The sequence below is a fragment of the Talpa occidentalis genome, unplaced genomic scaffold (assembly GCF_014898055.3).
Source record: "Talpa occidentalis isolate TD23 unplaced genomic scaffold, MPIMG_talOcc4v2.1 talOcc4.9, whole genome shotgun sequence".
Lineage (NCBI taxonomy): Eukaryota > Metazoa > Chordata > Mammalia > Eulipotyphla > Talpidae > Talpa > Talpa occidentalis.
In genome coordinates this window covers 45,123,691-45,150,014 of record NW_023605305.1, presented here as the reverse complement: position 1 = coordinate 45,150,014, position 26,324 = coordinate 45,123,691, and the positions used below count along the sequence as shown (strand labels likewise).

The 26,324-nt window shown below is 36.0% G+C and overlaps 1 protein-coding gene across 1 annotated transcript in view; it reads left to right on the top strand.

The window, feature by feature from the left end:
- ADGRL2 (adhesion G protein-coupled receptor L2) overlaps positions 1 to 26,324 on the top strand; it is a 594,604-nt gene that overhangs the window by 106,662 nt on the left and 461,618 nt on the right. Inside the window, exon 3 of the mRNA XM_054691650.1 lies at positions 2,980 to 3,048. The gene's annotated coding sequence lies outside the window, so the exon portion shown is untranslated. The remainder of the gene's footprint in view (positions 1 to 2,979; positions 3,049 to 26,324) is intronic.

Here is a 26,324-nt window from a genome sequence, read left to right as displayed (position 1 = left end):
TGCATGTATGCAAGAGCTGGGGAATAGGCCAGAGGTGTTTGGGGTGGAGGGTGTAGACCAGAGGTGAATTCTGGAGAGGATTCACTAGAGATAGAGTGGGTAGCAGAATAGGCAGATCCACTGAAATACACCACTGAGGGGTGCAGCCGGCGAGACAGGTCTGCTATGTCATGTGGGTCAGCTTCCTGGCCAGTGATGGAACTCGTGCTGCAGATAGCTTCATAGTGCTGAGACTTAACTTTGTAAGACTTACCTCAATTACCTTTGTCTTCTTCAAGATGGTATTTTTTGAGTCATTAATTCATCCTACAAAGAAGAGCTTTTTATTATGGAAAGATTTCTCTTTCACAAAACTATACAATCAGATGTTCATTACTTCTAAGTTAATTTCATGTCTATGGCTTACCCATGAAATGGAGAAATTGTCAAGAAAAAACTTTAAATGCTTCTTATTCACTTTTAACAATATTTTAAGTTTTATGTCCAAGTGTAACTGTGCATAACTAAGGACAGTGTGAAGTCTAGAAATGAGTCCATCTAGAAATTTCCTTTCTTACTGGTCACAGAATCTATAAAACTATGTTAGCTCTTCACCATAAAACACAGTGCCAGGAAGAAAAATTCCATGTTAGCTAGATTTACCCCTGGACTACATCTGAGGGACTCTCCTTGAATCTGAGATCAGATGATAGAAGGATGTATATCCATTCCTAACCTACCTTTTTAAGGTCAAATTTTGCATATTCACTTAGCAATCTGATCAAAGCCTTTGTAATTATAAATCTTTTTTTTTTATCCTGATCATCTCATGCCTAACTTAAAGTATATTGAGAAACTAAAATTTCTGGTCTCCAAAAACTTATTCTCTTACTTTTTGATTAGTAATTTACACATGTGAAAGTTTAATAGAACCATATTCTTTATAACATAGTTCAATCAGGGATATGTGGTATTTACAAGCCTCTTTAAATTCAAGAAACAACTAATAAATAATCTAGCCCTAAAATATATTAGTGCTTAGTGTCTCTTGAAATTTTATTGTTATAAAATTCACTAATGCATTTTTTTTTAATAACAGTCATATTTTGGTCAGCTCTTTTGATAAATCTTATATCCATTTTAGGCTAGAGACAATACTATATCTGATTTTCCCTTGCAAGTATGAGACTCATTTGATAGAAAATCCATCCATCTATACACTACTTAATTAAGGATGCACTTTCAGCACTCAGAACTTACAAACAATACTTTGATTTTTAGAGTAAAATGAGCAGAGGAGAGAACAATAATTAGCTACCAGGCCACAAGCTGACTTAACCTCACTCACTGCTCTGAGAAATTAACTAACTACTACATCTCACCATCCTTCTCCTCAGTTAGCATTTTACTGAGTGAAAAAGGTTTTTGACTGGAATGGTAATGTTCAACATAAAGAGAAAACTATTACTTGGTAGCCAAATAAATACAGATAGCTTGAATGGTGATAATAAATGATAGATATGCATATCATCAAACAAATTAGACTAAAAAAATCATTTCATTAAAGTTGATATAATCTGAGTCCTCCCATCACATATCTGATGCCTGGATAAATGTCAAATCAGGGGGTGAGAAAAGAATTGAAACACCCATTTATAATTGGAGTGTGAAGAAGCTGAGAGAAGTAGACAAAAGCTGCTGAAGGAAAAGTTCCTGTTACTGGGCCTCCCCGGTGGCGCAGCGGTTGCGAAGCTGCCTGCGGCCTCTGCGGCGCTGGTTCGATCCCCGGCTGCTCCCCGGCCACTGGAGGCGGGTCCCACATGGCGCGCAGACCTCTCCTGCCGCCCGCTGCTCCCCTCAGCAGTGTGCTTCGGTCCTTCTGCCTGCTCTGCTCCCCGCTCTGGCTCTGGTGAATTCTCTCACCCTCCCACGCTTCTGACTGTACCCAGTGCATGTATAAACAAACAACAAACAAACAAATAAATAAATAAATAAAACATGCCTCTATAAAAAAAAAAAAGTTCCTGTTACTGCCCTAAAATAATAATAATAATAATAGAAGCTTCCTCATTGTCCATCAATTGTTAGCAGGCATTTGCTGTGCTTTAGGAAATAATGTTATTTTTGAGCCTTTAATTATTGGACACTGATCTCAAATACAGGTAAATCTTTTCTTACATTTTGGTGGGAGAATAATCAACGACACAAAAGAGTCAGTGTTTCTCAAAAATCATTAAAAAACAAAAAGTTTGTGTAATTGGTACATTTTAACATATGGCCACTTTAAATCTGAGGTATAGAATAATATAAGAGGAACAAAAATCCCAAATTATTTTATAGTTTACAAGTAAAGTGTTTCTGGTATTTACAGTAATAATAACCTAATAAACACTTCATATTTTGGTATATTCATTGAAGAGGAAACCACCCCCACTCTCACGCCCACCCCCAGGGTAAAGACTTGTTTTCTGATCTGTCCTCACATCTGCATTTACCAGAAGAACAGATGCTCAGCTTCTCCGGGTCAGAGTTTGGCCTTTTCCCTCCTATCACTAGAACAGAAAGAAAGGGGGTTCCAAAGCAATGGCAGTTTTCCAATGGCTGCCTGTACTTTTACATTTAAAGTAAGCAGGTGGCATCAATGGGTTGTCTAATGACTAACAAGATAAGAGTGCAATTGATCTTTTTATTAACCATTTCCCCAGGTGGGTGGCAGCCTGCTCCTCCCTCCTGGGTCCAGTTACGTTGCTCACTTCCAGGAATCATTTCAGACTCCTCTACTTTTTAGTCTAAACTAATTCTTAAAGCAGAGGGGCACAAGTAGTGATATTCCGTCTCATCTAAATTATATCCTCTTTGAACTTCCAAACTGGTAAATGCCTTTACAATTTGAATCTGATTCAAAATGGATATTTAAAGTACATGTGACTGTATTATTCAATCCTGTTGATATTCTTTTCAGCTGAATTTGAACTGTGGCTTTGTTTGTCTTCCTTGCAGGTTGCAGACCTCTTCCTCTAAACCCCCCAACTAGTTCTGAAGAGTATGGAGCCTACATAGATTCATAAGGTAAGTGATTAATTTAAAAAAAAGACATAAATGATTCAGTAAATGTTTGAATTCCAACATTGCACAAATGTACTGTCCTTTATCTATGGGTGACTTTCTAAATTGTGACACTGGATAATCTATTAGTAGCAAGTAGAATCCTGACCCTGGGTAGTGCAAAGGGAATAATCTACATCTGTGGGTTCCCTCTCATCAGAGTCGGGTTATTTGTTGGATATTGATGAAAGTTGGCTATCTACCTAGATTTCTTGCAGAAGTATTCTTGTGCTCTAAGGAAGTTCCTGTCCTGGAATATGCCAGAACATCAGAATCACATAGTTGGCTGGAGTGATTATACTGTTTCCATAGATGAATCTCAAAAATTACTAAGATGCATTCCTTTGCAGAAGTAGGAAGAGGTAGAAACATCTCACTGAAGTTACTTCTAATGTAGGCATAGAGGTATTTTTTTAAAGAATGGTTTTATATTTCTATTTCTCTGAATCATGGTTATGATTTGTTTTTCTACTTGTTAAAAAATTGCATATTTCTAGAAGCTATTGATTCTCTATTTCAGTGGAATGGTGTAGGATCTTTGATATCACCTACAGCAAAATGACTAAGAGCTTAGATTTCAAAACCAACCTAAATTCAAATGGTGGTTCTGTCATTTACTAACTATGATACTTGCACATGAATTTTCTCATCTACAACATAAGTAAAGAAATAGTACTACTTAGATAGCCTTGGCGTCGTATAAGCAAGTGAGAAGATATAAAGCACTTAGAATATTTCCTGGCATCTAGTAAATACTGAATTTACTGATCAACTAAAGTCCTTTTAGTCTACTTCTTCACTTTGTGTATTTCTGTATTTGTCAGTTTCTCAATTTCCCTTTAGTCCAGAAACTCAAAAGTTATGAGAAATATTAAGGGAACCAAACTCTCAGTTCCCTTTCAGCAGCCTCTCTCCTAAAGGAGATATATCATAACTTTCATTTAATGCCAGAAAGGAAAGTAATTGGCATCCCATGCCCTTTGAATGGGTCCCTGGTTAGCCCTAGGTAGTGTGATGTGTAAAGTGACCCGAGTGGGGTGCCCGCCAGCTTGGTGCACAGTGTAGTGGGAGAATCAATTAGAAGGCTCCTCGCCATTTCAGAAACATGCAGACACCAATTGGCATAGAGTTTCAGGAAGCAGAATAAAAAGGAACCTACAAAACAAAAAGCCTTTCAAAGGGATGGAGGCACCATTCTTTCAAATAACAAATGGATGATTATGATCACCATTAGAGCTTAATGAGCCTATAGATGGCTAATGACTTCATCTTCAAATCAGCAGATTTGCCAATAGCCCATGTTTCCCTTCACATTCATCCTTCTCTTCTCAGAAGCATAACCACGATGCTAGTTGGTCAGCATAAATTGTTGGATTTCTCCTTCCTCCATGAGCAAAAGCAAATTTCTCAAATCTACCACCTCCCCAGTTTCCTTTTAGGACTGAAGGTGGCAAATGAGAGAAAAGAAATAACACCAATGTATGGTTGATAGCACTCTGCAACACCTGGGATCAATCCAAAAGTGGTCATAAACTCTCTTACCTAGTTTGCTCATCTCCAAAATGTAATTGGTCACTATTCTATTTCCAAAGATAAATTTAAAGATTAAAAATGGGTGAAATTGTTCTTTCAACACACATAGAAATATGGTTTACTTCAGTTAATTTAGACATTTGTTGTTGCAAATTTTTTCATTTATAATTACTGTATGTCTATTTTAACAAATCAAATGCAGAAGATGATATTATAATGTAGAAATAAGTTATCTACTGAACCATTGAAAGACTTCTAATTTGAATTAGAAGTAAGAGCTAAACTTAAACACTTTTTTTAAATTCACTATACTATTATCATTTTAGTCAAAAGAGTAAAATTTGGTGAAATAGAAATAGTATGTTGTTTTGTAAGAGGTGTAATAGGTTACTTATTAGAAAAAGAAAATTAATAAAAAACAATTGATACCATAGTCCATTCATGAATCTTACTCAAATTTCAGTTCAATATTTCATTTTCCTATTTTCAAAATAGAACCCAGTAAATAAAGTGTACTTAGTATAATCTTGAATAATAATCATACCAATATTGTTATCTTAATCTTAAATAATATCAAATGACTAGAATATTGAAAGCAAAGCAAATAATACTTACAATGGAAAGGAGATAATGTTAGCTATTAAGACAATGATTTAGTGTAATAATTTAGATTTTTTAAATTGTTTTAAGTTAAAATATTCCAGTATAGTTTTTCTGGGATCTTTATGCTATAAATAAACCTTGATTGCTATGGTAATGTAAGGAACATGAATGGATAATGTCTATTCCCTCTAACCAGCATTATCAGGAAAGTGTGATTGTTAAAAATACTTGGCTGGCATAGCATTTGGGGGTTCTAATCCCAAATTTGCATCTGAACTTTCTCAGTGATCATGAGCAAGTAACATCTGTCTGACTGAAATTTTTTATACACATTTTGAAGAAATAATCATAATAAATAAAGGTTGATTCTTAGGAAAATCCTACCTAAAAAAAGGCTTAGCAAGTTATAACAAGCACACATTCTGCTGTCACTCATTCCTTACAACTATCTGCACACCTCTCTTGCCTCACTGATCCTATCATTTAAAGAATAAAAGGGTTAGTTTAAAATGAATCCTCTTCATATTCACTGGACACTTCAAAATAAAAAAAAGTACAATCTAATTTTATTTTTTATTCTCACTGACTAAATATTTAGAGAGCTTTTTAAAGTCATTTTACTAACTTATTGGTGTCTATATGTCCAAAGCTTTTCCAAAACAAAGAATTAAAAGAATGTAAAGTGTCACCTGAGTATTATAAATTATAAATTTTGAAGGAGTTCTGGTAGAAAAGGTGGGATACAAGGGAGGTTTTAATAATGAATATAGCTTGGATAATATACTGCTTTTCTGGACTAAATAACCAGTGGTCCTATGAATTTGTATTATCTAGGATATATGTACGTATGTGAGCTGGCACTCATTAAAAAAAGCAAGGCAAAAGAACAGTTGAAGGGCTAGGTAATTCACCATGAGTGTTAGGTAAATCCCAGCAAACAAAATCTTTCGTTCTTCCATGCCCAGGAAAAATGCACATAAACATCCCACCAAAATCTCCAGCTTAACTGGACACTGAAACTCTTCCCACAGTTTGCAATAATGAAGACTCCAGGATGGCTGGAGAGAATTTTTTCCCCCTCGGAGAGAACTGCAGCTATTATAACTGGTTTCAAGACTTTAAGACCCAAATGTTGGTCTTGGGTATAAAGCTTACGAATTAACCTATCTCTCTGAAATGGAAATCCAGTCTCTGAGCCTCATCAAGCATAAGCATTTTCTCCCTGAAGATTCAGTATCCTGGATTCTCCCTGCTGGCTGTTCATCCCCTTTCTTTTGGTTCTTTGGTTTCTGAACATCCCCAAAGTGAAGAAATTGAGAGAGAGAAAACTGGTGCTATTAACATGGATAGAAAAGGATTTGAGAATCTGAAACATGAGACCATTTCATATCAAATTCTATGAATTATCTGCCAATCTAAGGGGGGAAATAAAATCATCCTTATATTAATAATCCAAAATTTGACTCAGGCAAAGAAAATTGAAATTATTGTTCTTGAAGCTCTAAGTTCTATTGTTGTAAAAGTGAACTTTGAGTATGTTGAAGACAATATCATAGATACCATTTATTGAAAGTTTATTGTATGTCTGGTATCCTGCTAGATGGTTTAATTTTAATTATGTATACATCATATAACCTTAGATATTTACATTAGGAAGCAAGTATTGTTGAATGTTAAAGAGAGAAATTGGATTCAAAAATTTAATTTGATCAAATTTAACAAATATGGTGTGATAGAGCAGGATTTGAACTCATGGCTTCCTGAGGCCAAAGGCCATGCTCCTTCCATTATGTGTACTACCTTTCAGACAGTGCTGTCTAATGATGCTTTTCCTATATATAATCACTGTCTAATGATGCTTTTCCTATATACTCAGGTATACCAGGAAGATGACTGAGTTGACAGTTTTATTGCATGTATGTACATTAACATCAACCAATACTTATTATTTAGTCCCATGAAGTCAATGAATGTTTTGCAAGCAGATGGGCTACAGATTCAGAAAAATCAATGAATATTTGACTAAGCAAGTGAATTATGAAGAGTAAAAGCATTTTATGTGCTTTTTCTTGGAAGTAAAGGGAAAGCTATAGTGTTAATAAAATGGACCCAAAGCTAATGACTTAGAGCTCCCCCAAAGTAGAAATCAATCTTACAGTAACGTTGATTTTGCTCATTCCATAAACTTATTTCCCAATGGAGTTTCTTAATTTTGACTTTCAAAATAGAGAATCCGGTCATGACTTTTTATGTTCAGATTCAAGGCCAGTTTACTTCCTAATCTCTTCTCATTTATTATTCACTTTCATATAAGGTTCACTTTGCCTTGTTTTCACATTCTTCATGTTCTTACACACTCTGTAAGAGACTCTTCTCGCTGTCTGGAATTTCTTCCATTGATCTTACCTTTTCCCCTTTGTGTCTATCAAATCTTCACTGTATTCAGTTTCCAGGATCTGAAGTTCTGATTTTGCTCAAAACTTTTGCAGTTAATTAAATATAAAACATTATAATCCTTCTATGGAAATCATCTTTCATCTGTAGCCAAAGTCATCACCAGTGGTAAATGTATTCATTTGCATCTAACAGTAATTTCAAAAGAATGTATTTTTTATTCATCTGTTTTTCCTGATTAAAATAGAAATGTTATTATAGAAAATTTATAAATATCAAAAGAAAATAAGTTATTGTTTATGACAGCACCCAGAGAAAAAGCATACTTAACATTTTATGTCTTTCTAGTCTTTTTGAAACATGTTTGTTTGTTTTTAAACTTAAATTTGCTATCTTACTATATCTTATCCTGACTTATTTCCCCTAAAATTAGACTCTCCTGGGTTTTTATTCACCTATTTTCCTGGATTCATAATGCCAAGTAGCCAGTCAGAGTGTTGAACTTTAAGATATTTGGTAAAGTATCGACTCCTAGCAACATAAAGTCATTCAAATTTCTGAGCTTGTTTATTATAAAGATATAAGTCCAGTATGGTCTTGTGTGCAACTCCTGGCTAGTTCTCTTTGCTTCCATCATGTGTTAAATTCCTAAGAATTAAAGCCACTCTGTTGTATTTCATATATTATTTTTAAAATAATATTTCTGTGTTCTTGATTTGTAAATGAAATTATAGATTTATAAAACTATTTTATGTTCATGAATTGTTAGAGAGGCTATCTGTGGGTTTTTCCCGTCCATGGGCCCTTCTTAACTATATAGAAGATGAAATTTTCTTGTTCAACTTATAGTTTCTAGATATCTAGTTTTAATTCCCCTATCCTCCAGCTCATTTTATCAAGACAACATTAATTTTTATCTGGTGAGCATATATTGTCTTCTCTGGACAAGTAAGTCACATAGACAAATAAGTCACATTTTGGGGTTCAACTTTTTGTCATTTACTACATTAGGAAAGACTTACTCCTAGGTAAGTGTCATGCATCTTATTTTTTTCACCTATTAAAAACAAATTTGATTATTCCACTCAGTATTCAACATTGATTCAGTTCAGATGAGTTTGTGAACCAAACTTTTAAATACCCTATCCAACTTTCCTCCAACATGCATTTAAAATGTGACTTCGTATGAGAAACAGTTTTACAATCTATGGAATATCTCACAGTTCTCCTGAAACAAAATATATCCTCACCACACAGAGCATTGTGTCATCATTAGCTATTTATAAATGAACAAATATCCTTCAAAGCATCAAAACCCATTTAAAGTAAGTAAGTAGGACTTACTGACTTATGAGAGTTAAAGGAATGCATTGCTTAGATAAGATAAAATTAAAAAGCATTTCACCCTACAAAAATGTTTCCTTAAATACTATCTATGACTGTTGCCTATGAGAACAGCATTTTTAGCACCTTTTTTTTTTTCCCTCACACTACCTAAAAGAGGTGCAGGAGACTATCCAAGTTAAATCTCAGTCTGGTTCAGCCCCTATGGAAAAACAGTATGAAGGTTTTTCAAAAGATTGAAAATGAATCTTCCATATGACCTTTCAGATCCATTCTTAAGTATCTACTAGAAGAATATAAAACACTAATTTGAAGGGAAACATGCAATCCCATGTTCATTGTAGCACTTTGTATAGTTGTCAAGTTAGGGAAGCAACCTAAGTACCCAAAAACAGATGAGTGGATCAGGAAGACGTGGTATATATACATAATGGAATACTACTCAGTTATCAAAAAAGATAAATTCTTGCCATGTGCAGCACATACATGGAGCTGGAGGGGATTATATAAGCAAAATAATTCAGGATGGTAAAGACAAATATTGGCTATTGTTACTTACAGATAGAACATAGACAAACATTATACAAAGGGTCAGAAAGCCAATCTAAGAACTAACCCTAAAAACCTGACTATAGGACTGAGGCTACCAAAGGGGGAGCAGGAAGGTAGAGAGCAAGGTGAGGAGGGAGCACAATAGACTGTAGTGACTGAGTGTGGGGGGTCTTGGTGGCGGGTACAGTGTGGTAACAACACCTGATGGGGAGAGCCTATACTTCAAATACACAAAAAATGATGTAAACCAAGGTTAGCTCAAATAAATAAAAAAAAATAATCTTTTAAAAAGACCCTGAGTCTAGAACTATTGGAAAACTGCTTAGTTTATTCACACATCTGTAATGTAGATTTTACATACAAAGATCAAGGAGCTTGATGTATCAGCAGCATGGAGGATAAACCCAAAAACTAAACAGCTGTTACTGCTGAGGTTCCACAGGCAGCGGGGTTCAGGAGGACAATCATGAGGTGTCAGGAAAATCAAGACACCACAATATTTTAAACTGCAGACATTCTGCATCAGGGCAGATACTGCCAGCAAGAGGTCTGTGTTTTATTGAAATCTAAACTAATTCCCCTTGTTTTATGCTACTGAATGGTTCATTTGCTTTGGGAGCCTCAGGAGGTAAAGGGGAGGGAAACAAATTAAGTCAAAACTACAAAGACTTGTTAAAACTACACTAGGTGTGTCTAGTTCTCTTATTGTTATACGCTATGTTGGGAAAAAATGTCTGTGGGAATTCCTCCCTCACTGACTCTACAACAACTCACAGCTGATTAATCAACCTTTAAAACATGCAGTGAAAACACAGAGAAAACCAAACTTAATATGCAATAGCATAAACTAATCATTGTTTCATTTTCTGGAAATTGTGCTGGCACCAGGGTGAGAAGTAGATGAAAAAACTCCAAGAAAAACAAAGACGTCTCCCTGTAAATCAGTTAAGTTTACTGATTAACTAAGAACCAGATTTTGCTGTTAAGAACTTGAAGCTCAGTGATTATGAACATGTCCCTCAGTAGCAGCTGCCACTTAAGACTTCCAAGGAGAGGCTCATATATGTGCCTAGAGAATGAAGGAAGTAGAAACATTTATGACTTTTGCAACACCCAACATACACAGAAACACACCCTCCCTTAATCCCTGTCCATAAAACCTTATTTATGTTATTGTAAATTGGAAATATCAAGCATAAAATTCTATATCTATTGAACACACAATGGTTTAGTGGACTGGTGGCTGTAGCAGAGTTGCTTATTTTTGCTTTTTCTGGCTCCAAATGATAGGAAATCATAGAGAATCCTTATCTCTAAAGTCAAAGAATCGCTCCCAATCATTTGTGGAATCATTAGCAACGTGGTGATATCCCTTAAGGACAGAACACATACGATGTTCTCCTGTCACTTACAATTGTGTCAAGGAGAAAACCAAAATGAACTTGCAAAGTCATGCACTAGCTCAATTTTGGAAGGAAAAAAAAAATCTTCCTTTGAAGGAAACGAAATCAATCCCCAGTTCAAATTAAATTTGGACTATTCTGTGAAGCTCCAATACACAGCTCCAATAACAATCAGTGCTTTACGGACTTAAGGTGCAGGCAAATAATGTTTCATTTAAAAGAAATTGAATGAGGATTACTGACAGCGAAAGTTTTGATGCTATTTTGTCATTAAAGTTAAATCATACCATTATTGGCTCAGTCGTGAACATCTCAATCTTCACTCTCCTTTTTTTTTTTCTTTTTTTTTTTTTTCCAAAAGCACTAGGAGCCCTTTTGCCTGGTTGGGCTTGTATCTTGATCTTATTAAAAACTTGTCATGCAAATGTATCATAAATGTAGCCTGAAGACTTCTGTCTCATGCAAAATTTAGCTTAAATTCTACAGGCATAAAATACTTTGTTATGCACAAACCTTCTGTTTGGTTTGCTGACATTCTTCTTAGTCGACTCTCATGGTGATTCATTATCTTGTGGTATAGATTTCCAAGTATCATCTTTGTATTGATTTTTATATCTTTAATAACCACTCCACAGAAGATGGCTCCACTGGTGTCATTGATCGCATCAAAAATTCAAGGCTTACAGAAATACTAGAGGGCTAATTGGTAGCAGAACATTTCAGACTTAATCTTAATGCAGTCTTAATCTTCTGCATTAAACCTACCTGCAGGTTTCCTCTTGGAGTCAAGGAGGGGAAGTTTAGTGCTTCGTTGAAAAACACCTGGTGAGAGCATGTAAGAACAGAGCAATAAACAGGCTGCAAACTTGAAAATGTCATATAACAAATATTCAGAAGTTAAAAGCTCTCCTTTCACACAGGGCTTTCATACCTGGAATGTGCCTTGCTTTTCCTTTCATCACCTTTGGCTCAACTGAATCAGATTTCTTCTGTTTTAGAACTAAAACTATTTAATTTCCCATATTCTGAAGCATGTGCCTCCCTGGGATTAGATAATTTCCTAATTTTGCAATAGAAGGAGTCCTCTGAAGAAATTGAGAGTGAGCATACTGCTTGCATAAATGACATTAAACAACAAATTTAGGACTGCTGGGGTAGAGCCAGCAACATGACTAGGTGTATCACACTCTGAACCCCTTCCTGCTAGCATTCCAGGGAGCATCTAGATCTGGTTTTGGTAATCAAAAACCTAACAAAGAGGAAGAGATTGGTACTTTCTACAAAGCTTAAAAGTAATTTGATTAAAAAGTTGACCCTATACCTCTGAATCACATACCAATGCTACATCAATAAAATGTAGATAGATAAGTAAAATTATGTGAACATAAAAAATGGAAACTTCAACTTTTTTGATTCATTCCAGTAACTTTTTGTGATCCTACTTTGCCCAGTCATGTATCAAAGGGCAAATAAGTATAGTCTCTTGGTACCTGCCACAGAAGATGTTGCTTTCGGAAGTCTATGGGTGGAAGGTAGAAAGAGAACTGGAAGGTACCTACTAACTAGAAAGCAGAGCTCAAAGGATATAGGCTTTGGAATTGGCCACACATGATTTATATTTCACATCCGTCATTGTCCTACATGGCACTTGCTAGATTGCTGCCTTGCTGAAAAATGATGACATGAGAAAAAAGAGGGGCAGTGCAATGCATATTTTGGGGGAATATATTTTATGCACTCAAGGTATATTTCCTATTGACTACATTAAGGAGGAAACCATGTAGTTGCCCTCCCCCCTTCCCATAGGTAGCTGAAAAAGTCACTTAAGAAAGTAGAAAAGGGAATCAATTTTAAAAATATATCTAGGGGAACCTCCTTGGTGGATGTAGGGTAAGGAATATTGTCAGGCTTTTCTGCCCTCCCACCATCAGGATATATGATGGACCCTTGCGGTCCTGAATGCATGCCTGATGGCGGGCACCTGGAGTAGGGTGTGGGCATAGGTAGATGGGATTCACCTGAGCTGAGACTGTGCTTTTATAAGGGCGGCGTCACAGGAACGCCAGAAGAAGCTGAAAGAGAAGCCAAGAGCAGAGAAGCAGAGAGATCACCGGAAAGCCCAGACAGAGTGAGGATTTGCTGGGGGCTGGGAGGCCTGCCAGCCTACCGGCCCCCCAGCACCCCAGCCTGCTGTGTACTGGGTAAATCCCAATAAAAGACCTGCAAAAACCACTGAGGACTCTGACTCCTCCTTTACCCAGTCTGCTGGATCATAGAAAACCTGCACTGTGTCCTTCCTGCCCCTACAGTGGAGCAGGAGTTAATGCCTTGGTATTATCAAGCTATTACCAGCCATTACCAGCCACTATGGCATGAGTTTAATCCCCAGCCAGGGAGCTATGGACGTGGTGCAACAGACCTCTTCTGTCTCACCCGCTGCTCCCATCAGCAGTGTACTTGAGTAGATCTGCCTATTCTGTTCCCCACTCTGTCTCTGATGAATTCTCTCACCCCCACTCTGTATATCTGTCCTTCAACCCAGTTCTTGTATGCATAAATAAAAATAAAATCTTTAGTAAGTATAAAACATTAAAAAATGTATATGATATATTCTGTTTTTTTCAGGAAAGTTAACAAAGAGCTAGACATATATTCTCATTCAGCATTATAGATGTAGCATCAAACACTGAGGGGAAGTGGAGTTTTTAAGACTTTCGGAGTTAGAATGAAGATTTTAGAAAGATCGGAAAAAAGGAAAGAATTGTGGATGTGGCCACAGTGAGATATAATAAAGGTCATGGTGAGATTTTGATATTTAGCATTTAGTTACTCATAAATAAGTGATTATAATTTTTAACTTACCAGAAATTGCAGTACAGATTTCAAAATTCTCTTTAAAATTAGATGCAACTATCTCATAAACAAAATAGTAAATAGGTAAAGGTCTAAGCAGTTCATTACGTATCAGAGTACTGTTGGAATTAATTGCTGAGATTATCTTCAATATGTTACATTTACAAAGTAAGAGTGGATTTCAAATAGTTTACCAAGTGTATAGTATTTAAAAGAAATGGCAGGGCCTCCCCGGTGGCGCAGCGGTTGAGCACTGGGCTGTGAAGTTGCCCGCAGCCTCTGCAGCACCGGTTTGATCCCCGGCTGCTCCCCGGCCACCAGTGAGGGTCCCACATGGCACGCAGACCTCTCCTGCCGTGCCCGCTGCTCCCCTCAGCAGTGTATTTCGGTCCTTCTGCCTGCTCTGCTTCTGCTCTGGCTCTGGTGAATTCTCTCGCCCTCCCGCGCTTCTGACTGCACCCAGTGCTTGTATAAATAAATAAATAAATCTTAAAAAAAAAAATAAAAGAAATGGCAAAAGCTTGTATTATACACACTATTTTTCTATTCATTATTGGTGTTGCAGTTATTTGATTTACAAAGTTTAGTGATCGGTCTGGTCCATATATGCTATTTATTGAGGAAATTTCAATTAGTGCTTTCACCACATCCTGTTTTCCCAAACTGGCTATAGTTTTCCACTTAGAAGAGAAACACATTTCCAGGAGGTTTTCATATCACCCTGTATATTTGCATCTTGAGCTCTTTCCTGTAAAATGGCTTCTGATTTTATTAGTTCCTCAAGAAACTCATCATCCCACCTGCCTCTTCCTTTTGCCTTTTATTTGCCTCTGCCACCTTGATTTCCTTCCTCTCATTTCCTTCTCTGCTACCTTTTGCTCTGTTTCTAAACTTATTTTTTCTCTCAACTTTATTTCATTAACTTTCGTTTCTTCCCTTCCCTTTTCCCTAATCCTGTGATTAACTTAACTGAAACCCAATGCACAGAAATGTAAGTTTGATTCAAATTTTATTTATCCTTTGGATATTTAAAAATAACAACAGTTTTCCATCTGTTACAAGAAGGATTATGACATGAAAGGGAGAAAAGTTCTACCAAAATCAGACACTACATAATGAAGCGAAGGTATTCAATAGTTTTTCAAGTGCTAAGAAATTTGTCTTTTCCTTAACCTTTACCGTTTTTTTCTTACAATATAGCAGAAACTATTAAAGGTCTCTGTGATCCTCAGTATAGGAAAAAAACCTTTTCCTCAATGGAGACTTAATATGGAATATGAAAGTTAATTTTTCATTTTTAAAGAATTCAAATACTACAAAAAGAAAATAGTGTTCTCTACTTCAATACACTGGAAAAATAATTTAAACATTCAATTACTCACCCATTTATTTTTTCTGAAAAATTTTCTTTCCTTTTTTCAAGTATTATCCTTTAAAATTGTTAGGGAATTATTTTACTTATTGACACAATAAAAATAATAGTATTTGATTATTGACCAATTGATCAATAATTGACTATGTAGGGAATATAGTAAAATGTTACTATTGAAAGTATATTTTTAAGTTTTCCTTTTCATTGAATTCCTTTATAATAATGGCAAAAGCCTCAAAAAAGGAGAATTAACAGAGATTTCTAGCCAAGTAATTTTTTTTTTAAATATTGGTTTCATATCTAAAATAGCCCAGAGATGAAATATAAAGTTTTGACATTTTGAAAGTATTTACTTTTCAGGACTTTCTCCTTCTGAGAATGCTCTCCAATTGGAAGCCCCACATCATTCCATAGCTGGAGTCACCTTTGCAAATATCATGATCCCATTCTTAAAAGTAAATCACACATGACTTTTAACTTGCCACTATGGAATTTATGTGACTTCAAATTAAAATTGAATGCCTATTGGAAAAAACTGACATCCAACTTCCAGTCACATGATAATAATAACTGCCTATTTAAGCAACTATATCGCTTTTACTTGGATTATGTTGAATTGTTACAAAGACTCAATATGAGAAATATCATCATCTTCATGTCACAGATGAGAAAACCAGGAATCAGAAAAATAAATTATTTTCTTGCCCAAAGAATACAGAATAATTACTCCAGATAGACTTTTTGTTCTGTTTGGCAAATAGCAGTGTCCTGAAAATTTACCAATTGGTTAGTAAGAGATTTTGTTTCCTTTAGTTCTGTTTATGCAGTAAGAAACTTTCACATGAGATCTACCCTTTTAGTGATGTTTAAGTGCATGCAAAAATATTGCTAACTACTCCGGCACCATCTTGCACAGTGGATCTTTAGATCTCATTCATTCTGCACAACTGAAACCTGGGAAGCAGGATTTGTGTATTTAACATATTTCCCCCACTGATCGGATATGTTATAGGAATTTGAAGTTTTATCCCTTTTAATTTACAAGAGATCAGCAAAATGATCAGAAGGAAGGCTGGAAACTTTTGATTTCCTGGATGCTATGAACTTGCCTCTGAATGCTATTTTTTTAAAGATTGATTTATTAATTTATGCATAGAAGAGCTAGGGTGTAGGCCAGAGCTGTGGGGGTGAGAAGATTCACCAGGGACAGAGTGGGGAGTAGAACAGGTAGATCTATTGAACTACACTGCTAAGGGAGGCCGCAGGCGAGACAGGAGAGGTCTGCTGTGCCATGTGGGTTAGCTCCCTGGCCAGGGATCGAACTCAGGCCTCAATGATGATAGCTTGGTAGCTCAACCCTTATGCTCCCAGGGAGGTCCTGAAAACTACTTCTTGTCAGGTCAGAGACATTTGCATGGCCTCTGTCTTTCCTGCAAAATAAGTGGAGTTTTTACTGCTTTGGGATCATCTATCTTGTTTGTCTCAGTCAGGTGTACATTTTATATCCAATTCAGAAGGAAACAGGAGTACCTATGCAGATGTATGGCAGCATATGGCCAGGATTTAGATGAGTGAATACTTGCACCTGGAAATCAAATATCAGCACACATAGATCCCAGATGCCGCCCACGGCAGCATCCACCTAATGGGTCAGGGAGCGAGTTGCCAGATCAAACGCAATCCAGATGTCTCCTTGGCTCCTCCTCTTCCCCATACAACCTTCCATTGTTTTCTTTGTCCTTTGGCAATATTTCTAAGTTTTTAAAAGAGAAAGGGAGCCCAGAAAATAGAACAAAATATGTTTTTAAAGCAGAACAAACACATCTTCCATTGAGAAGTAAAAGTTTTTTTTGTGTGTGAAAAGTTTGTTTTAGTTTTTCAGAAGTTTTATTTTCGTTATCTTCTTGGTCAAAGACTTAGGAGCATGTCCTTCAGGCTGGCTAAGGCAGTTTTTGAGAAGTTGCCAACTCAGATGTCACAGTGTGTCAATAATGTCCCAGCCACCTGCACTGGTTCTTACTTGCTAACTGTATGTTCCCAGTATTTAATACTTAAATCTAGCATGTTGCTTGGGGTAGTGTACTAGTAAAGGATCTTGTTTTATTTTTTCTAAACACTTATTCGTCAACATGTCATGTAACCACTTTGTACTTTAATATCCGTCTCTATATATTTTTTACTTCAGAAAGATAAAAAAGATAAAATGCTGTAAATGTTGAGAGCTTCTAATCACGCAAAATCTCATGTAACTACAGCTTTATAAAACTGGACAAAAGAGGGGAAGGAGGGAGCTTTCCAATGTATTTATTTCCCAATGAAATAAAATTTAAAACTAGCCAGTAAACATGAATTCTTCAAGCAGAAATGAATAGCTAATAACCTTACAAAAAAAAAAAAAAAAAGGGCCTCCCTGGTGGCACAAGGGGTTAAGATGCAATCTATGAAGCTATCCACAGCCACTGCAGCATGAATTGGATCCCCGGCCAGGGAGCTACCCACGTTGCACAGCAGACCTCTCCTGATTCGTGCGCTGCTCCCCTCAGCAGTGTATTTCAGTCAGTCTGTCTGTTCTGTTCCCCACTCTGTCTCTGGTGAATCCTCTCACCCCCACCCCCACACCTCTGGCCTGTACCCCAGTTCTTGTATCAATCAATAAATAAATCTTTAAATAAATAAATAAATGTGGTTTCTCTTTGCCAACAATTTTTTCTCTTCAAAATATTTCTACTATTTGTTACAGATGATGATGGTTCCCTAAACTGGGAACTTTTGTTCCAAGGCTGTTCCAAAGACGGCCCAGAAAATCTAAGACTACAGATGTTGTCTAATTTCAAAATTAGGGAGTTTCTCCTTTGGTCTCTTTCCCCAATTTGCTGAATTCCCAAGGTTTTGAGAATGATTGAATCTCCTATTTATTTGTCTTGGTTTCTTTTTTTGTGAGATAGTTACCTAAATTAGTGAGTAAAATATAAAGACAGCAAATGAACCAGAAATGTAACAATCCCCTGCCCAATCAGTTTCATGAGGCGTGCTGAGTCTGTATCAGGAGATTGATATGTATGAAAACAGTTTTAAGTTCTTTGCAGAAAAGTAGTGCCATTATTTGGGACGGGTAAGAAAGAAAAATATCTAGCACTGCTTTCATTAAAAATGAAAATTGTATTGAAAGTGAATTTAAACCTATACTCAGATTTTTAAAAATAGTGTGGGAAGGGAAGTTTCTTTTCTCTTTTTAATTTTTACAAAATGCAAGCAAGCCAAAATAATCCCTATTAGTTCTTCTATGTCTAAAGGAAAAGAATCACACGTATACACATACGATCATATCAGAAATATATTCCATCAGCAAATCTTGAAATGACTGCTATTTAAAGTGTTATCAGTTCAATTGAAAGCTCCTGTCAAGTACGAATTTATAACAGTTGCATTTTTTCATTCTTCTTTTCGGCAAGCGTGGACAGGAGACCCACATAAATGGGGCTAACTGCCTTTTCTCTCTCTCTGTTTAGGGCCTTCCTGTTCATCTCTCCACCTCTCCTCATTAGCTAACCCCAATTTGTGCACACGATCTCCTCAGCCCCCACCCCTCTCTTGTGGTGTGAAAATAGAAAAGCATCTGAGTATCTGGGCAGCCTATCAGTTTGCTAAGGTTCATTTTAGCTAATCCAGACATCCCGCACAGCAGGGGGAAAACTGCTGTATCTAGTGAAACAAGAGCATGAATAATTAAAACTCTGTTATTAATGAACTTCCAGTCGTTATGTAAATGAAACTGATTTCAAGTCTAATTTGTCAGCCTGAATTCTTTTTCTGTTCTCCCTTTGTCTAGGACAAGAACTGATCATAATGGACTTGATAATAAAACACTAGTAGACATGCTGTGTGCAGTGCCCATCTGAGTTACAGCTTTTAGCGTGGTTAATTGATACAGTTACTCCAGAACAAGTCTATAAGGCATTTTGTATGGCTCTAAGTTTTAAAAGCCGCTCTTTTTCCTTTTGACAGGGCTGCCTATTCTTCGCACATACCTCATTATCATTTACCTTTACATGAGGGGTAGCATATAATTACTGCCTAGTAAATAGTTTCTTTTGCAATATCCATGATGTTCAAAGACAGCAGAGTTCAAAAAGGTCCAGGGGAAGGGAAGTCTGTAGTCTTCCGAGAATGACAAATAGCCACCAGGGAGAGAAAAGAAAAGAAAAGAAAAAAGAATACTTGACAAAGCGCGAGACCACTTAGTACCACTCGCCCACTGTCCCACCATCAAGTGTCACTCATGCTATTGGTGGCATTGTCCTAGCGATGCCCTGATGTTTGTGGTCACATTTTCAGTTACTTTGTTTAGATCCACTGTATTGTGTGTGAAATCATTCACTATTAAGGTGACAGTTTCAAATACAACAGTCTGATTTCCTAGAGTTACAAATACTTTACACAACATAAAAGCAATAATTCTTTCAGCAGTAAGCTACTCTGCAGTGTTAACTTATTTAGAATTTACTGAGCTGAAATTGTCAGATTTGAATTTTGAGAGCGCTTCTGTGTCATTTTTAGGGAAATGTATCAATTAGATAGAAATTGTTTTGTATTTTGGATCTTTGACGCATTTTTATATCCTCAAAGCAATGTATAAATTAGATAATAAAAATTAACTTAGCTGGTGAATTTCTGTTACATGAAAATAATTTACTCCATATTTAGATGGAGGGAAAAATAGTTCTTCATTCCAAAAAATCTTATCTTTTAAGCTGCAGATGCTAATAACATGATTCTTGTTCATCTGGTAGATTTTTTTATTAGTGTAATCATAGTTTGTGGTGATATTAAGAACTGAAAAACTTCTAGCCTCCTCCCAGATACTAGTGTAACAACTCTGGAGTAATTTTATATCCTTATATCAGCATCTGCAGTTCCTTTGTGTTATTGAAATCAGAGAAGTGTTGTTTGCATTGTTTAGCTGTGCTGTCTGTGTCAGCTCATAACATTGCTTTGTTTATAATACCAAAGAATAAATACTATTCTAATCACCTTTGTCCAAACAAAGAAATATGGACATCTCAGCATCTGCTTGAATGATATAGTCAATCCTTCAGGGATCAGTCAGTATAAAACTGTAACAAACATTTTCAGGCTCCTGAAGTGTGCTACACTCTGAACTAAGCAACAAAAATGATAATTTGAAAAGGAAACAATCATTTTCAAAGGAGGGAAGATAGTCCAATTAGCAAATATTTATTTATTTTTAAAAATATATGTGAATACACTGTATATACAAAAATGTGCAAAGTGTCAGAGAAGCATTACAAAAGTAATTTGCAGCAAGCCAGGAGACGTGATGCTTGAGAATCTTGTCTTTCTACTTTGTCTAATAGCAAAATATGATCTAGCCCAAGCACTGTCAGTATTGGCAAGCACGAGGGGCTGGTTATAATTTGATTCCTTTTCTTCTAGATGCGTTATGTCACAATACATGCCTCAATTTCCCAGCCTGCAAAAGGCATACAGTTATTCCAGAACATGTCTGATTTTCATGATGTCAAAGTGTAAGTTGAAGATTTAGGTTAAGTAAATTCAGTTCCCTGCAGTTTCACAGGAACGTGAATCCATCCATGGCATCGCAGCATATGCAGCACAATGTGCTGTCTGGTGGTGCCCAACTTGACCTTGTTCAAGGGACTGTCCCACACATATGTCAGGCTTGTGTTGAAAAGATTCCATCCCCATTGTGTCTCATTCTCCCATTTCAGAAACCCTGGAATTCCTCTAATCCAATCTAAACCTAACAACTACCTACTTTAAAAGAAAAAAGAACCCAGCAAAAAGTGATAGGTGATGACATAAAACAAAAATTTCACACATACACACACACAACCCCCCCCCCCATGTCTTTCTACATTCCACTAATAATATGGCTCAGGGGGGCAGCAATTCTGATCATTCTAATTCCTAGCCAACTCCAGAAGAAGTCATAAAAACACGTAATCTGAAATTAAAGACAATTAAACTACGTTGCTTCCTCAGAAAGTTAAAAGGAAAACACATAAGTAATAGAAATCAATTATTGTATATTCCCAGGTCTGTTCTTATAAGCTGAAGAGGTAATCAATCACTCTAGAGATTTCTACAAGGTAATTACTGTTTATTCTTTAATGATAGTACTGTCTTCTTTTCCTCCTTCACACCGGCCTCCTATAGCTGCCACCTTGCAGAAAGCAAATAAGCTGTAGTTAAAAAAAAAAAAAAAAAAGCCCGACTTGAGAAAGTTGGTGTTGTGCATAATGTGGACAATAAGACTGCTGAACTTCATCCCTTTCTGTGACCTGAGGCTACAATACTTTATGGCTCATGCTGCATATACACATCATAACTGCTTTGCAGTAGTAAATGCATCCGTGGCTTTGAGCAGGGGCATTGCTGCATAGGGAGAATTAATGGGAAATATCTTTCTTATGGAAGTTTAGTCACTTAAAAGAACGAAGTTCGAAAATAATAAGCAGCTAAAAAAGAACATGAACCAATTAAGGATTTAAAACAAACTAGCATCCAACTAAGTCTCTTTCCCCTCTTTAAAAAGAAGGGGAGAAAAATAAAGAGTAAAAATAAATGCTGCTGCTATTATTGAGAGCCAAAAGCACTAACCAAGAGATTTCACAGCGTTTCAGTCAGAGCTGGGCTAATGAATATAAGTTACCTTAGCCGGTTTTAGCTGACTTTGAAATTAAAGTTCCAAACCCTTGCATGCAGGGAGAGCTGGACTTGAGCAAAATGGACTTAATAAACTCCATTGTGCGGTTAGATCCCTGGTGAGATTTCCTGCCCATCCATGACCAATCGGTATTATTTTTTCAGTGACTGGTACTTTTGTGAGTAAGATTGGGGTTTCTGCGAGTGATTAGCACTTTTCACCATTGATTGGCAGGTTCAAACAGAAATGAGACAATAGGAGGAGTCATTAGGAATTCAAATGTAAGGTTGTGTTTGCCGGCTTTACGAGAGATTTTAATAGACAAGAACAATATATGGAAGGAAAGTAGTTAATGTTTAAAATGTTAGTCTATGAAGTATAGACTAACATTTTCTATTAAAAATATTTTAGAACTGAAATTAATCAAAAATTAGAAATGAAACTGTAATGTTTTAGGCATTCTTTCTAGAAATTTCTTATTTCAACCGTGGATACTTTTAATTCTTTGCTTTAAATGTTTTAAAACCAGAGACTTAAAATCTTAGAGAAATTCTCAGCAGTAAAGGTTTAGAGGTGGGTTTTTCATAGATTAAAAGTCTTATTGGAAAAAAAAAAGGATTGTTTTTCTAGGAAAATAAATATGATGAAGCCCTCCATTATATCCAGGGAAGATACCGTAGGGAAATAATTATGGTGAATGATTCTAGCATTGACCAGTAATTGATAATTGGCCACAAATAATTAGAGTAGAATATCTTTACTAGTGTAAATTATGCTAATAGCTCAGCCTTGTCCCTAGGTGATGATGTTGGTTTCTTATAAGTAATTTTGTCTTAAATTCACATTATAAATTCAGCATACTATACTTGAATATTTAATCTTGTTTGGCATCAAACCAAAGGCAGATAATACAGAATTAAGCCTAATCAAAGAAGGAAGATAAGAAGCACACCATCATTTTTCAGGACTTTTCAGAGTAGACTTCTTATGGGAAAAGAAGTTTCTGTGACAGTCACGCACACAAACTGTTTAAAAAAGAAAAAAACAAATCAAACAGAGCAAAATCTGTTACTTGAAGTCACCTCAAAAATTTGAATAGAAGCATTTCCAATACCTCATAAGTTGTTAATATTTAAAGGCTGACAGCATAAACCTTATACCCTGTGCATGAAATAATCACCGTATCATATTTTTATGCATATCCTGTGTGTAGCTCAGTTTTCAAGCTGCATTTTTGAATATGTTGTGACTAATTTATGCCAAGTTTTCATCAACCTAGCATTTTTCATTTTTCAATTGACATACCAAGTTCTGTAATTTGTGTGCTCAGTGTGTTAATAGACTGAGATAGTACGAGAAAATCCAATACGTCACAATAACAAAAATAAACTATCAGGAAGCCTCGGTGGTAGTCAGAGGTCAAGAAAACATGTTCAACCCAGTGAGTGGCTAGTGTTAGGGTTTCTGTGGATCATTTATAAACCACAGTTCCATATCACAAGATGGTTTCTGTTGGTCCTTCTGAGCAATCCATCTACCATCTGCTCTTCAATCTCCCTCCAAAATGCCAAGACACACTGTATCAGTGGTTCTCCCACTTTGCTGCAAATTGGAATCACTTGGGAATCTAAAAAATTCAGAGGCTTGGTTCCTACTCCAAACATTCTGATTTCTTGGTTGGGGCACAACCCAGTCATCAATCAATTGTTCTGAGTTTTCCATGAGAGTCTAACGTGCAGCAAAATTGGGAAACAGCTGTTATGCTTTCCGTCCCAGGTTTCTCTAATTTGGCCTGAAAAGACACCAGTGTCTTCTCATATACATAGTTAAAAGAAACGCTTCTCCATCTTGCAGTTGATTTCAGACACACATAGCTCCTTCATCTGCTGTCTTGTCTGAGAAGGATCACATCATCATACTCAGGGCTTCTGCCAAACTCGCTTACAGCCTCTCATCCACTCTCAACTTCTTTCCTATTTTCCCTTTTATTCTCTTTCATCCCCTAAATTACTACAGATCAACTGTTATCCCTCCGAGTTTTCGGCACTTATTCAATTTCCTATCTTTAGCTATCTTCAGCATCTTATTGCCAGTTTAAGCATGAAAAAGGTTCCTTTTCAGTGTTACCTATTTCTTTCCTTTTATCCTAAAACCCACAGGCAGGCTCTATTCCTTTCTTCAATCTTCATCCAAGAGCTAAGTGAAGACTCTTAGTGACTTTTTTTATCTCATTATAGTGGACTTCTCAGTTGCAGACTCTGGGTTTCTGTCTGTCTCCTCTCAACAGGCTCATCACTTTCCAGTACAAAATGCTACTGTCAGACTTCTTGTCATTTCCCTTGCTTATTATGAACACTTCATCAGTGTGTTTCTTATACACATTCTATCCAATTCTTGTCCCTATTCTCCTATCGCTGAGGTGCCTGCAGTCCCAGGCTTACCCTAGAATTGTAGGTCCAGATGAGAGTCTGTGCAAGGAATAATCAGCAATATTTAGTAAATGCTATGCCCAAGGATGCATACAGAGAGCGAGTCCACAGTGTGAATGAGCAAGAGCATCTCTAGATTTCCTGGAAGACTCTATAGGCCTTAGAAACTCAGTGTTTTTACGCTTATTCTTCCTTTCCTCAGCTCATTTTATCGAGACTTACACAGTTAATGCTGAACCAGGATCATCCAAAGAACTGATAGTTATATACTCTACATCTGGTTCTATTATTTGTGTGATTATACAAGTTGTACATTTCATTGGAAAATTATAAAAGCAATGCCTTTTTGCTTTCCACCTCAAGGGCCTATTTATTACCTAAACTGAGCTTTGCAAAAGCCATCATCTCTGTTTCTGCCCCCCACCCCTGTGCTCCTATCCACCATCCCACAATTTCCCTTCTCATCAAATTCTACACCCAACTGCTCCCTTTCTTCTCTTTTCCCTGTCTTGTCTGTATTAACCTCAAGTTCCGTATTCTCATCTGCCAAACAGGTCACCACATTGTATTTTCTCAACTTACTTTTGTAATTTTTCTTCTTGCACTGATACTATTCTATCAGCTTTTCAAATAAGCTTTTTTTTTTTTTAAAGAAAAAAATGTTATTTTTTTTTTTTACTGCAAAGAAATATAGACCAGAAAGAACGCTATCTTCTGACTGGATACATTATATTTCTAAGCCTTTTAATACACCTAGGTACTGCACAGTTATGTATGTTAAGACCTGGGTTAGCATGCAAGGAAAATAGCTGCAGAGGAAGCAAAAAGCAAGATTTGATTTTCACAAGAGTTAAATGTCTTACAGTGAGATTCTAAAAAATAAATTAAATAATTGATGTCATTTTTTAATTTGTTAATTTTAAATGATGTTTATTATTAAGAGAGAAGACTAATTTCTTTGACTTGAGATGGGAGGGGGACAGATTTGTTACCCATTTTCACTGCTTTTCTGTTAGTTGTAGTACCCTCAGCCGGTAATTTTACCGGCTGTTCCTCATTTTTTTTTTTATGGTGAATTTCAAATCTTTTTTTTTAAATTTTATATTTTTTTCATATTTCTTCATTTTTGTACAATGTATGCTTTCTCATCTTGATTATAGTGTTTTTCATTGTTAATATGATCATATAAACAATGTTTTATTTGAAGTACATCTTTAAGATCTAAATGATGTGTTCAGTACATGTAGGACTGCAACATAGGAGGAAATCTGTAAATAATGGTTGACACTATTATTATGTGCTTGCCTTAGTAAACCTATATTGAAATATCTAGGTTTTTTCTATATTTCTTGGGAAACACTGATATGAATCTTTTCGCAGAATACCCCAGATCCATCCCTGGCATTTAACATGTCAATATAAAGAGATTTTTATACTTGCTCATAAACCTTAGCTATAGTCAGTATAAAGTATACTCTGCTCATTTTTCTTGTTTTTATATACACACTTTTATTATATAGACACACATTTCTATGTACTATTCATTTGATATGTGTATAAATGTGTATAAGCACATTTCCATATATGTATGTATTTTTAAATGCATACAACAAACCTTATATATGAACATCTAATGCTATTTTTATCTGCTTCTGCTTTGTCCATTTTTCATTCAAGAAAATTTTAAATTAAGATACTACATGTGCTTTCAATTGAGTATATCTGTTATCAGCCTCTATAACCACTAGATGTCAATACAATGTTTATCTGGAAGGTTTAATAAAGACTCATTAGTATCCTATTTAATGATTAATTAATGTATTCCCTCTGCAAGGTATTTTAATATGGTAGGGTTTCAGAACATTTTACTTTAATACATATGGAATCCACTCCACTAGCAACTGAAATGCCTCACCTCATCCAGGTGTCAACAGTTGTTGAATAGAAACAGAGTTTAAAGCCTGAATCAAATTAAAATTGCTGAGGAAAATGTATATAAGCAGAATATAATTGCCCTAATTGGATTTTTGCCAGGTATTTTGCTTGCAGAAAAACAATGAGATCTGTTC